The 14,160-nt window shown below is 45.0% G+C and overlaps 1 protein-coding gene, 1 long non-coding RNA gene and 1 pseudogene across 5 annotated transcripts in view; 2 read left to right on the top strand and 1 right to left on the bottom strand.

Annotated features, from left to right (window-relative positions):
• Window positions 1-8,132, bottom strand: part of LOC126068378 (uncharacterized) — a 65,553-nt gene extending 57,421 nt beyond the window's left edge. The window contains exons 1-2 of the long non-coding RNA XR_007515665.1: window positions 7,984-8,132; window positions 7,709-7,823 (exon numbers count right to left, since the gene is read on the bottom strand). This is a non-coding gene — a long non-coding RNA (uncharacterized LOC126068378). The remainder of the gene's footprint in view (window positions 1-7,708; window positions 7,824-7,983) is intronic.
• The window catches only part of LOC126068310 (ral guanine nucleotide dissociation stimulator-like), a 1,065,244-nt gene that overhangs the window by 174,858 nt on the left and 876,226 nt on the right, over window positions 1-14,160 (top strand). The gene's annotated exons all lie outside the window — the stretch shown is intronic.
• On the top strand, window positions 12,497-13,623 carry LOC126068330 (cellular tumor antigen p53-like; annotated as a pseudogene).

The raw sequence follows: 14,160 nt of genomic DNA, 5'->3' as shown, positions 1-14,160 counted from the left end.
TAGCAATTTCCCTACTATTCTATACTGAGATGCAGCCCATCGTCTCAATTAAAAGAAAGGGTTCATGCTTTTCCCCAACGGCTACTGAACATGAGAACACGTAAGTTTTGTGAATAATCTTTCATTTCTCTATGCTGCATATAACCCACAAATGCTATTTGTATTGATCCCGGAAGTTAACAATTCAGGGTCCCTACGCCTGGGTATGCCAGAGAGAGATGTCCCTAACTGGCGCAAACGCTGACGTGCTCGATTACTAGCTGAAAGGTTGGAAGTTTGAACCCATCCAGAGGCGCCTTAGAAGACAGGCCTGGTGATATACTTCTAAAAGCTCACGGCCTAGAAAACCCTACAGAGCAGCTCTACTCTATACGCATGCTCTTGCTATGAGTCAGAATCGACTTGACGGCGACCAACAACAGCAACATACTAGAGACAGAGTCCTTGGGTGGTGCAAATGGTTAAGCACTTGCCTACTAACCAAAAGGGTGGTAGTTCGAAGCCACGCTGAGGCTCCTTGGTAGAAAGGCCTGCTGATCTGTTTCTGAAAGCTCACGGCATTGAAAACCCTATGGAACAGGCCTACTCTGCACACATGGTATCACCATGAGTCAGAAATGATGCAACGGCAACTCTTTTTTTGGTTTACACTGGAGAGGAGTCTCATGCTCTATCAGTCTATCCTACCACTGCTCTCTTCTAGGGAAACTTCCAGGACCACAGTCCTTACTGAAGCAAGTAGCCCTAGGCCACAAATATTTGGACCATGTCATGGATTCAATTATGTTCCCCCCCAAAAAATGTGTGTATCAATTTGCCTGGACCATGATTTCCAATATTGTTTGGTTTCCTCCATTGTATGATGGTAATTTTATGTCAAAGAGGATTAGGTGGGATTGTAACACCCTTACTAAGGTCACATCAGTGATTCGATGTAAAGGGAGTTTCCCTGGGGTATGGCCTGCACCACGTTCATCTTTCACGAGATAAAAGGAAAGGGAAGCTAGCAGAGAGGGAAACCTCATACCAAGAAAGAAACACTAGGAGTAGAGAGTGTCCTTTGGACCCGGGGTCCCTGCACCTGGGAAGCTCCTCCACCAGGGGAAGATTGAGGGCAGGGCCTTCCTCTAAAGCCCACAAAGAAAGAAAGCCTTCCCTTGGAGCTGACGCCCTGAATTTGGACTTCTAGCCTACTACATTGTGAGGAAATAAATTTCTCTTTGTTAAAGCCATCCACTTGTGGTACTTCTGTTATAGAAGCACTAGATGACTAAGACAGTCCAGGAGAAGCTATGAGCATCCATAAGATTGCCTGGTTTAAGAGCTTAGGCAAAAAGGGATGATAGCTACTACAGAACCTATCATAGCCTATTCTTTTCTTGGACTTTGGTCCATACACAGACCATCAGTTGGTTGTAGGAGCAAGAAGGGCGAGCACGAGCACAAAGACGCCAGAAGAGAAGCCTAAATGGAAACGCCGTGAAATGTTAATGGCAAAGAAGTAGAGTACGAATGAGCAACCAATGTTGGTGCAGACACACCCTGGAGTGGCACCAGACCGGGAACTATCTTCCTGCTCATGAGTTAGGTCCCTCCCTGGCAGTAACAGAGGCCTCTGTTGATTTTGAGCCTCTGGGTCCAAGTCTTGCAGTTGTTGTTGTTAGGTGCCGTCGAGTCAGTTCCGACTCATAGGGACCCTATGCACAACAGAACGAAACACTGCCTGGTCCTGCGCCATCCTTACAATCCTTGTTATGCTTGAGCTCATTGTTGCAGCCACTGTGTCAATCCACCTCGTTGAGGGTCTTGCTCTTTTCCGCTGACCCTGTACTCTGCCAAGCATGATGTCCTTCTCCAGAGACTGATCCCTCCTGACATGTCCAAAGTATGTAAGATGCAGTCTCGCCATCCTTGCTTCTAAGAAGCAGCCTGGTTGTACTTCTTCCAAGACACATTTATTTGTTCTTTTGGCGGTCCATGGTATATTCAGTCTTGCAGTAGCAGAATGCAATTCTTCTAGTCTAATAGAACAAAATCAGCTCCCAGCACCACTTCTAGCACTGCGAGAACTGGCTGTTTGGGGCCAGGTTGTGTCAGAAATTAATGAGCGAGCCCCTCAGAGCACCTGCACCTTCACCAACTCTAATCACTTCTCCCTCCCAAAAAAGACACCAAGCTCATCTCTTTAAAAAAAAAATTAGGAGCCAGTAATTCTCAATCACAGGCATTTGGATATGTGTACTGTGGGTGGGGTGGATATCTCTGGTTGACACAATGACTTGGTTAGGTTGGAGTAACATGGGCATCAAGGGACCAGGGATGCTAAATGTCCGAAATGGGCAGGGCAGTTCCATATAATGATAAATCACGCCAATACACCCTCCTTGAGAAACACTGGGCCCCCTCCAACATTCTGGGCAGACGAAAGAGGGTAAGAAAGGCAAATTAAAGATAGGAGGGCGGTAAGAGAATAAGCAACATCCTCCCTCAGAAGTGAGCCAGTCAAGATAAGGCTGTCCAAAGGTCAACGTGATTCCCTATGCAACTCCTTCCCTCACCTCCAGCAATAATGCTAAAGACACACAAAATTCTTACTTTCATACCCCCTCCCATGGGCCCAGTTAGCTTTCCATTTTATCTTTTAAACACCGTGCATCTCCACATCTTTTTATTTGTTCTAATTCAGAGAATTTCTTAGCAACTAAATAATTATTGCTATTGTTGATAATAGCAATGACAAAACCAAACTCACTGCGATCAAGTCAATTCCAACTCAGAGCAACCTGACAGGACAGAGTAGACTGCCCCACAGGCTTTCCAAGGTTGTAATCTTTAGGGAAGCAGACTGCCCCATCTTTCTCCCTCTGAGCAACTGGTGGGTTCCAACCGTGACCTTTCAGTTAGCAGCTGAGCACTTAACCACTGCATCACCAGAGCTCCTTGATAATACCAATAGAGTACCAATGGAAAATTTTTCCACGTTGATAAAGGGCTTAATTACTAAATCTGTGGTGTAATATGTCTGTTGAAATTTCACGTTAGCAATTAATTCTTCAGAGGATAACTCTTCTCAGATTGTGTGAATTAATATCCTCTTTATGAAACACTTTTTTGAGCCATGCTGGGGAAAAGAAGTGAAACTCTCTTGCCACCTCTTCCAGACTCTTTATAAAGCTCTAGGCAGTATTCAAAGAGACACCCTGCACAAACAAGCTTTAGCACCCATGGTCAGGGCATGGGCAGACCAAATGGAAAGAGACAGCTTAGCAGATTAAAGAGCAAAGATGTCAGAGGCAGTGCACTTAATTATGTGGGAGACAGACCCACGGCACTTTCTATACCAGGCAGATACCGCCACAAGGTAAAAAGTTCACCAGGATACAACTACAGTCTGAAAGTGTCCCCAGGGTAGAGAAGTCCAAAACTCAATTCTGCTTTAAAGGAGTTGAGGTCTTGACTGAACTAGAACACACCATCACTACAGGTGGGGGTTTCTGGCCTGTATGAGTCAAATAGGGGTAATTACAGGCTGAAACAGTGCTGTCCAATAGAACTTTCTGTGATGATGAACATACTCTACATCTGTGCTCCCTAATAAGGCAGCACTAAGCACATGTGGCTAATAAGCACTTCAAATGTGGCCAGTTCAACTGAATAGCTACATTTCTTTTAATTGTATTGAGTTGTATTAGTTTAAATATAAATAGCCACATGTGGCTTGTGGCTATTGTATTGGACAGCATAGTTAAAGGCTTACACCATGGACTAGGAGAATAATCCAACAGTATATCACAAGACAACCTTACTCATCTTCTGACTACCTGATAAAACACTTCCTTAACCCTTGCCCCTCCATACACACATGGACACCACGCATAAGATTTCACCATATCACGCATCACTAGAGCAGTACTTCTCAAATTTTAGCATACATCAGAATCACAGAGGGCTTGTTGAAACACAGGTTATTGAGCTCCATCCCCAAGGTTCTGATTCAGGAGGTCTGGGTTGAGCCCCAATCATTTACATCTCTAACAAGTTCCCAGGTAATGCTGATGATGCTAGGACCACACTCTGAGCAGCACTAGAATGAAAACTTCAACTATTCAAACACCAATTGTCATGGATTGAATTGTGTCCCCCCTAAAATGTTTGTCAGCTTGGCTAGGCCTTGATTCCCAGTATTGTATGACTGTCCACCAATCTGTCATCTGATGTAATTTCCTATGCATTATAAATCCTACCTCTATGATGGTAAGGAGGTGGGATTAGGGCAGTCATGTTAGTGAGGCAAAACTCAATCTACAAAATTTGTTTGTATTTTAAATCAATCTCTTTCAAGATATAAAAGAGAGAAGTGAGTACAGAGACATGGGGACATCCTACCACTAAGAATGCAGAACCAGGAGGAGAGTACTTCCTTTCGACCCAAGGCCCCTGCACTGAGAGCTCCTAGGATGTTAAGATTGATGACAAGGACCTTCCCCAAGAGCTGGCACAGATAAAAAGCCTTCCCCTGGAGTTAGCATCATGAATTTGGACTTTTAGACGCCTAAACTGTGAGAGAACAAATTTCTCTTTGTTAAAGCCATCCACTTGTGGCATTTCTGTTACAGCAGCACTAGATGACTAAGACACCAACCTATCTACCAAAACAGCTTCTCTCACTGTCCCGTTTCTGCTACACGGAAGTGCCCTTTCTTCTATTAAATACTTAACACCTAGTATAAACAAGGCTACCTAAGACGGCTTCTCCACGTATTACATCCAAGATCTGTCCACATTTATCATCAACTTTGTAAGTGTGTTATAATGGTACAGAGACCAGAAACACAGAAAGGGTGAATGCAACCCTGCCAGGATAGTTTATGTCTAATCCCTAGAGTCAAGCTGGTGCTTTCTATCAAAATAATGTGGATCACTTAGGTCTATATGAGGATTACAGCCTTTTTCACCTTTCCGACACAAAGTTCTAAAGAGTAATAAAAGAACACACGTATCATAGTAAAGCATTTATGAAAAGCGTATATGAAGACATTTTTTTTCCATATTCCAAAAGAGAGGAGACAGAAATGTAAAGGCTCTAGAACAAAGAGACTTCTCCAAACAGTCTCTGGTCTACATTAATTACCTGCAACAACTCTTCTGGATCGGCAGTCATTTAAAAAGATATTTTGATTTTGGGGGTTGCTTTTTCTCTCTGTCCTCTGGTCTAATTATATACGAGTCCCTTTCACATTATCGAGATCGCCCCATCAAGTGCACTTTCCTGACTGTTCTTCTGAGCAGCCTCCTTCCTGCCTCCTCCACCCTCCCCTTTCTTTCCTCTCTAAAAGAAAGCCTTCATCCAGAATACACTGTCACAATAAGCTAGGACAGGATGCCTTCAAATAAACTCAGATTCCAGCAGGGTTCACCGTTTCCCACACCCCTAAGCCTTTACCCTTCTCCAAATTCCCACTGCCCCTCACTCACTGCCATCACAAAGATTAAGAGTGATCTTTGGGTCCTGGAAATGTGGGCAGACAGGTATTGTTTCCAAGCACTTAGAGAACCCCCTAGTTGCCACGCGGTACTATGCACATTACTTCCTTAGACTGTGTCTACTTTACAGGTAGGGAAACTGAGGCATGATGAGGTTAACTCACTAAAATACAGTCCTAGAGAAACTCAGCGCAAGATTAAATTCATGTATCTCCCACGGTAGTTACTCTCAACTGGGGCCATTTTGGTGCCCCTCCCTCCTCCCACAGACATCTGGCATGTCTGGGGACATTTTTGATTGTCACAATTTGGCAGGGGGGCAGAGCTACTAGCATCCAGTGAGCAGAGACCTGTAATCCTGGTAAACATCCTACAACAACCGCCCACACCCCCCACAACAAGAGCTATCTGGACAAAAATGTCAACTGTATTGAGGTTAAGAAACTCTGGTCTACTGGTATCTCTAGGATTACTTATTTAGGCCCCTAACTGACAGTTAAAGAATGGCTTACTCTACAAATTTATCATTTTACAGCATTTACATATGCCAGTCAAGTGCTATTTCCGACATGCTATGCTTTTTAATTACTGTTCAAACAGAGGATATAGGGAGCCATAGAGGAAAATGAGTAGAGCTCACAAAGCCCAACTCTTTTCCTTTATTGAGAAAACCTGGCAAAGACCAGCTCCTTAGCGACCTCCATCCCCTGAGCTGAGGTCTGCCTGTGCCTTGCTGCTCACCTGGAGTCTTCAGTTGCTGACATGCTTCTGCAGCTGCCTTTTCTCTGCTTTGCTCATCTCCACGCACACGCGTCACTCCAGAGCAGTTATGATGTATGTTGATGGGAATCTCCAGAGATCTACAGCCCCAAATTGTCTGATTTGTTCATTAAATTGCACTCATTACCGAGCCATGTCAGGCATCTAAGGACATCAGCCTTTCTGGCTTCCCTGTCCGAGGCTGGGCAATGGGACATTATCTAATAAGGGCTCCAAAGTACTACCAAAAAGAAAACCAAACCTAGTGACGTCGAGTCGATTCCGACTCATAGTGACCCTATAAGACAGAGTACTGCTGCCCTATAGCATTTCCAAGGAGCACCTGTCAGATTTGAACTGCTGACCCTTTGGTTAGCAGCCATAGGACTTAACCAATACGCCACCAGGGTTTCCAAAGCACTAAAGCAAGCTTAAAACAACACTCCAACCAGTTTATAAGCTGAATACAATTTTTCTTTTTTAATCTTTCACTTCCTGCCCCTCTTTCCCAGCCATCCTTGGTTCTGCCTAGATTTCCATTAGTTGTCATTTTCTTTTCAAGGAGTCTGATTTTACTTCAAGCTGTAGAAGCTGGAGAGTTCAGAAAGAGACATGGTATCTTTTCTACCCCTTCTTCCCAGACTTCCACCTGGACTCTGAGAAGGGGACACCAAACAGTGATTTTCTCCTTCTGGACTCAACAATCATCAGCACAAATGAGAGCTCAAACCCAGCCTTGGTCATAATGCTCCCAATGCCAATACCCGATTCACTGTTGTTAGGTGCCTTCAGATTCCCAGGTCTTTCTCCCATGGAGCCGGTGGGTGGGTTCGAACTGCCAACCTTATGGTTAGCAGCCGAGTGCTTAACAATTGTGCCACCAGGGCTCCTTACCTGACATGTGACTGCCAGTGACGAAGGATAAAGTGGAACTGGCAAAAACCATGTGCTTTACTAATGCTATTATCTACCAAACCTGGAATCTTCAACTCTGGCAAGCTGTTTCCTTTCTAGAAAAAGTAATTAACAAAACAACAGTTAAGGAAAGTGATCCATGGAGAAGGAGGACAGTGGTTGAGGGAATGTGAGCTGGCAGAACTAACAACCTGATATGATACAGGAAAAGGGCAATCAGACCTGGTCCCATTCTCGACAACACACCTCAGGAAGGCCCAATAACCCTTCCCTGATTCAAGGAAAATCACGTCTCATGTAAATAAATCCCTAATAATGCCTGAGGTATTTCCATGCACATAATGAATTCCATCCTATCACCCAAAACCTAATGGCTTCCTGTTCACAATTATTGATTGGCATAGTGTCAATCACTTGAATCAATAGAGATTTTGGGAACCTTTCACAGGCAGGGCATCCCATTGCACTGACTCTGAGAGGCTGGAGAGACAAGAGTCCCTGTGACTTGGCAAAGTCAGAGTAACAATGGCAGCTACTGCCTTTGCCTTACCCTGGAGTACAGAGTGTGGCAGCCTTCAAACACATGTCTTCACAACCCACCAGCTCTGCTGCTTTTCACCACTCACTCACTTCTGCATGCTAGACCACGATCCATTGATCACCAACTGCCAGAGACAAAAGAAATGAATGAATGCATTAGGCCAAAAGACCTATGACTTCAAGTACTAAGTCACTGCTCGAATGTATTTGTTTTGTTACAGTTGGCTAAGCACTTAAGAAATAGACCCAAACACATATAACGGCTCAAGCTCAATAAAAGTTTACTTGTGGCTCCTGTACAGATACTGGACAGGTGAAAGATCCGTCACTGCAGTGGGCCTCCTCAATGCAGTGATCCAGGGACCCACGCTGACAACAGCCTTGTCATCTCTAAAACATTTCTAAGGTTGCTCTGGGGTGAGGCGGGGCCAAGATCGCAGAGTATTCAGATGCTTCCGGAGGTCCCACTTACACCAAAGACCTGAGAAAACAAGTGAAATGGTTACATATATGACAAAGTAGAATCCCTGAACATCAAGGACAAAGTTCGGAAATCGGACTGAGCGGCAGGACAAGGGAGAGATGGTTCGGAAGCAGCAAGGAGTTGCTGGACATGATTCGACAGGAACCAGTTCCCCTCAGGCACAATCCCCTGGAGCAACCGCAGCAGGGCTGGAGGTACTGTTAGGGACCTGGTTTCCTCAGGGAGAGACAGCCAGCTGCAGAGTCCACTCACGTCTCACAAACCAGAGAAGAACGGCACTCTCGGCAAAAGCTAAGTACTTGCGTTTATTTTACCGCACCCACAGCCCCCAAGACGGCTTCAGTGGCTGTCAATTTCCTGGGCCTGAGATAGGTTCTGCTGTGTGCCCTGAGCCATCCTCCTGGCCTTGGAATAAAAAATAATCTGCCAGATCCACTAAGCTGGGGAGCTCAGGACAGAAGCGGCTCCTGTCCAAGCACAAATGGTCCGTGGACTTTGAATAGCTTTAACCCCTGCACGGATCTGTGTGGGCCCATTTCAGGACATTAGGCCCTTCTTGGTAGACTGCGGCGGTATGTCTGCATCAGATCTGACTTCAACTGTCTCAGCTGTACGGTGGAGAGGTGGGTTTTTGATGTTTAACACCAATTTGCCTATTAAACAGGGTCCTGACCTACCCACATCAGGGGCCTGAGGACTGGTGGCTCCACCCACGTCACCTAGCCACCCACAACAGGGGTCCAAGGATAAGCGGTGCCTACCAGTCCTTACAACCAAAAGCATTGGGTGCCCATGATCCAGCTGTAGGACACACTCACCTGTGCATTCCAGGGAACAGGGATACGCTTTCCTCATAGACACTCAGGGGATGGTTGGCAGGCCCTTACGCTGTTCAGAGCATCACCCCCTGCAACACACAGACACCTGTGCCTACACTAGTCTCCCCTGGCCCTTGAAAACCAAGGTTGCTCTGGGGAGTTTTCTCTTTTCAAGCCAGCTAGGAGTGGAAACCACAATGGAGGAGCTACATGGGAGTTATCTTTTTGAGTTTGTGTCTTTTCCCTAGAAAGGGATCACAGTACTTCCTACTTTCACTCACATTATGCTGGCTAGAACTCAGTCACCAGTTGCCTAGAACTAACCACACAGACTGCTGCCAGGAGTCTCTGTTGTACAAGGCTGACTCCAGCCCAACCAAGAAGACAGCATTAGGTTTGTTGTTGTTAGGTGCCGTCGAGTAATTCTGACTCCCAAAGACCCTGTGTACAAAAGAATGAAACACTGCCTGATCCTGTGCCATCTTCACAATTGTTGCTATGTTTGAGCCCATTGTTTCAGTCACTGTGTCAATCCATCTCACTGAGGGCTTTCCTCTTTTTTGGTGACCCTCTGTTTTTCCAAACATGATGTTCTACTTCTGCAGCTAGACCCTCCTGATCACATGTCCAAAGCATGTGAGATGAAGCTTTGCTATCCTCCCTTCTAATGAGCATTCTGGCTGCATTAGGTTTAGAGCAAGAAATTTTGGAGAAGATACAAGCACAGTAACCTTGACTTAGTTACTTAACAACTCTGAGTCTTGATTTCCTCATCTGTAAAATACCCTGCCTTCCTCTGAGGGTCACTGTTGTTACTGTTGTTAGGTGCTGGTGAACTGGTTCCAACTCATCGCGACCACATTAGGAGGCTCAGAATGAGACAAAGCAGCAGTTCTCAGACTCCTTGTGCGTGCACATCACCTGAGCATCTTGGTAAAATGTAAATTCTAACTCAAGAGGACAGGGCGAGGTCTGAGATTGTGCTTTTCTGGGAAGTTCCCAGGTGATGTCAATGCTGCTGGCCTCAGAGGAACAGAAAAGAGAGTAAAAAGAGATAGTTAGAGAATAGTTTTGTAAACCACAAAGTGATCTGTAGAGATAAAGTATTATTTTCCTGGTCCTGACTTTAATTGATTATAAATGAATCCCCAACTAGCCAGCAGTTCTAGGATGTGTTTAGTATTAGCATCAGATAGAATCTGACAGTCACAGGGTTTGGAGAACAGGAAGAATTTAAGGAGTTACTACCTACTACCACCCCCCTTATTTTGAAAACAAGGAAACAAATTCTGAGAAATCACTGATGCCCCCCCAAAATCTCTCAATAACTTAGTAGTGTGATAGGATTAGAAAGCAAACATTTGACTTTTTTTTTCCTGTCATTAAATAAACTCAATGATAGCCTTCTAAAGAAAAGGAATTTTTACTCTTCACTAAAGCTAGAACAAGTATGATTCTGGCCCATACCCAGAAAGGTCCCAGAAGGTGAAATTCACCAAGAAAGGCCACCGGGGTACTAAATACAGGCAAGCTGTCACAGGGTACGCAACAGGGATTTTTTAGGCATATGATCTTCAAAATACAGTGAGCCCTAACAAAGCTATGTCCCCCATATCCAAAATGTCATTTAAACACAAATTACCTTCCTTTTACTTTCTGGCAAAAACGAGAGTTTTGTTTCCAATGCGTACAAATTCTGAGTCATTCCTATTTGGGGATAACCACAAAAAGAGAGAATTTGGGGTAGCAAATAGAAAAGGGAAACCAATGAATTCGCAGAAGAGGAACACAGGTTTTGGTGGCGAACCCTGAAGACAAAAGAATGTAAAGTTTGTTTTTTTTTATCCTGGCATGTAAATTATTTTGCATCTCTGAGATGATGGTGGGTTCTAGGAGCTTACAGAAGAACATGAGATGTAGGATCACTGATGTGAAAGACAGGAGTCAAAAACTCCCAAGTGATAAATCAGAAAGGCACAGAGTATCTGGAAACCAAATCGGAGAGGAAAAGAGGGGAGCCACTTAGCACGCATGTCATCTCCAACAAAGCAAAGGGAATTTGAAAGTGTCTTGGCGAAATTAGGAAGGAGTACTTATCGAGCAAGGAATGGTAAATGGAAATGAATACTTACATAAAAAAAAATTTTTTTTACATACTCGTTAGTAATTTAAGATGAGCCAATATCAGCATCTTCATTTAATGAGCAATTTTAAGTATTTTTAATAAAGATTAAACTACTACTTGAAACTTCCATATTCCACCTCACAGCCCTCTTCCACCTTAAGGCCTTTAACTCCTCAATCAAGAATTCTCCCATCCTGGGGATTTTCCAGGATCTTCTGTAGACTACAGCGTAATATTAGTATTCTTTGTAGCATGGGCTTCTTTGACAGCCTATTGAAGCCAAGAACTCCATCCTCAGAATAATGCTAATACTATTATTAAAAAAGAAGCCATGTCGAGAAATTAGAACCCTGTGCATTGCTGGTGGGATTGTAAAATGGCAGTCACTGTGGAAAACTGTTTAGCAGTTTCTCAAAACGTTGAACACAGAAGTACCATATGACCCAGCAATTCCACTCCCAGGTATAAACCTAAAATATCTGAAAGTAGGCACTCAAACAGATACTTCTACACAAATTTTCATGGCAGCATTATTCACAACAGCCAAAATGTAGAAACTACCCAAGAGTCCATCAACAGATGATAAACAAAACATGGAATATGCACACAATGGCCTATTATTCAGCCACTAGGAAAAATGAAGTTCAGATACATGCTACCACATGGATGAACCCTGAAAACATTAGCCCTTTGGGAGTTCGGGAACCTCAGTTTAAGAACAAGTGATTGGGGAAGGACTCTTCTAGGATGGTGAAGGTTTTTTTCTTACAGGAAATGGTGTGCAGAAAAGTTTTTAAAAACCCGAAGATGGCACAGTAAAAAAATCCTGCTCAGGATCAGTCAGGGAAGAAAAGAATGAGCTGCAAAGAGAAGCCTAACCTTGACTTTCTCCCCAAACCCAACACTATTCATGCTGTGCCTTCAAAATCCTATATTAAGGAATTCCCAAGAGATTTTCTTGGCCCCAGCCTCTATGTCCTGATGGCAGGTGAAGGGAGGCAGCACTGAGAAATGGAAGACCCAGATGAGATCCAAGCTTCAGTCTCAGACCCCTTGTTTTCTGCCACTAACTAGCTCTGTTAGCTTGGTCAGGTCACCTAGTTTCTGAATTGAAACTTCCTGTCTATAAAATGAAAAGTTTGAATTATACCATCTCTGGGATTCTTTCTAGCTATGACTTTGTGATTCTAAGATAATGCATAACTATCTGGGAAGTAATCTTAATGTGTCAAAAGTGCAAAGCCACCACCCGGGGCACAGCTAGCTGCTGGACTCTGGGGGCACCTGCTTTCTGGGCTTGGAGTGTCCTTCCCAAGACTGTTACACGCTTCCCTGAGGTTCCATGGACAGACTGACTTCCCTGGAGCTGCAATGGAGGAGCCTCAGTCAGATCTCAGTACTGAGCTCTTTCTGAGTCAAGAGACCTTTTCGTACTTGGGAAAACTCCTTCCTGAGAAGCTGGTTCTGTCCCCCTCACTGTCCCCAGCAGCGGAGGCAGTAGACGATCTGCTACTCCCAGAAGATGCTGCAGACTGGCTAGAAAGCCAAGCTGGGGCTCAAGGAATATCAGCAGCCCCTGCACCAGCCACCCTTACACCAGCCACCTCCTAGACACTTTCATCCTCTGTCCCTTCCCAGAAGACCTACTGCAGCAACTGTGGTTTCCATCTTGGCTTCCTGCATTCTGGGACAGCCAAGTCTGTCACCTGCACGTACTCCCCTGACCTTAACAAGCTGTTTTGCCAGCTGGCAAAGACCTGTCCAGTGCAGCCGTAGCTCAGCTCACCACCCCACCCCACCCCAGCACCTGTGTTCACACCATGGCCATCTACCAGACGTCAGCATATGACAGAGGTCATGCAGCACTGCCCCCACCTTGAGTGCTACTCCGACTATAGTGATGGCCTGGCCGCTCCTCAGCATCTTATCCAGGTGGGAGGAATCCTGCGTGCTGATATTTGTAGGACACCATTACTCTTCGACATAGTGTGGGTTACCCTATGAGCTACCTCAGGTCGGTTCTGACTACCACCATCCACTTCATGTGTAGCAGCTCCTGCATGGGGGGGGGAACCCATCCTCACCATCATCACACTGGAAGACTCCGATGGTAATCTGCTAGGACACAACAGTTTCGAGGTGCATATTTGTACTGTTCTGGGAGAGACAGATGTACAGAGGAAGAAAATTTCCACAACAAGTGGGAGCCACCCTCTGAGAGGATCACTAAGTAAGCACTGCCCACCAGCACCAGCTCCTCTACCGAGCCAAAGAAGAAGCCAGTGGATGAAAAATATTTCACCCTTAAGATCCGTGGGCATGAATGCTTCAAGATGTTCCTAGAGTTGAACGAGGCATTGGAGCTGAAGGATGCCCAGGCTGGGAAGCAGCCAGAGGGGAGCAGGGCTCAATGCAGCCTTCCAAACTCTAAGAAAGGGGAATCTACCACCCACTGTAAAAAACTAATGTTCAAGAGAGAGGGGCCTGACTCAGACTGACGTCCTTCACTTCCTGTCCCCCATTTACACACCCTGCCCCTGCCCTCCTTTCCTACCATTTTGAAATTCATATGCTTGAACCCCTACTTGATACAGGTGTGTCTCGAAAACACTCAAGAACTCTTCACTTACCTTGGCATGGGCCTCCACTAAAGAAGCTGGCCTACACTGGTGTTCTGGGGGGCATGAGGGAGCTGGGACAATCCAGCTTAGATTGTAAGGTTTTTACTATAAGGAATACTTGGAAGAGATAGGATGGCGTTCCTGCACGTAAGAATTAGATTTTAAAAGCAGTCATAGAACTTACCATACCTGGGTTGGAAGCCTAGACCAGTAACAGACTAGCCAGGGGAACTATCTCAAGGGGTTTTATTTCTCCTGACAGCAATGTGCATGTCTATAAAATGCTGATACCTACCACCTACCTCGTGGGGTTTGCTGTGAGGTTAATGAAATGATATATGTATGACTCAAAGATCCCGTAGGGCTGGAAGTCACCAGGCTGCCTGGCCTTAAAACCTTCTCAGATTACATGGC

This window comes from Elephas maximus, chromosome 27, assembly GCF_024166365.1.
Source record: "Elephas maximus indicus isolate mEleMax1 chromosome 27, mEleMax1 primary haplotype, whole genome shotgun sequence".
In the NCBI taxonomy this organism is placed as follows: Eukaryota; Metazoa; Chordata; class Mammalia; order Proboscidea; family Elephantidae; genus Elephas; species Elephas maximus.
The sequence above is the reverse complement of the archived record's forward strand: the minus strand, read 5'-3'. Positions and strand labels throughout refer to the sequence as shown.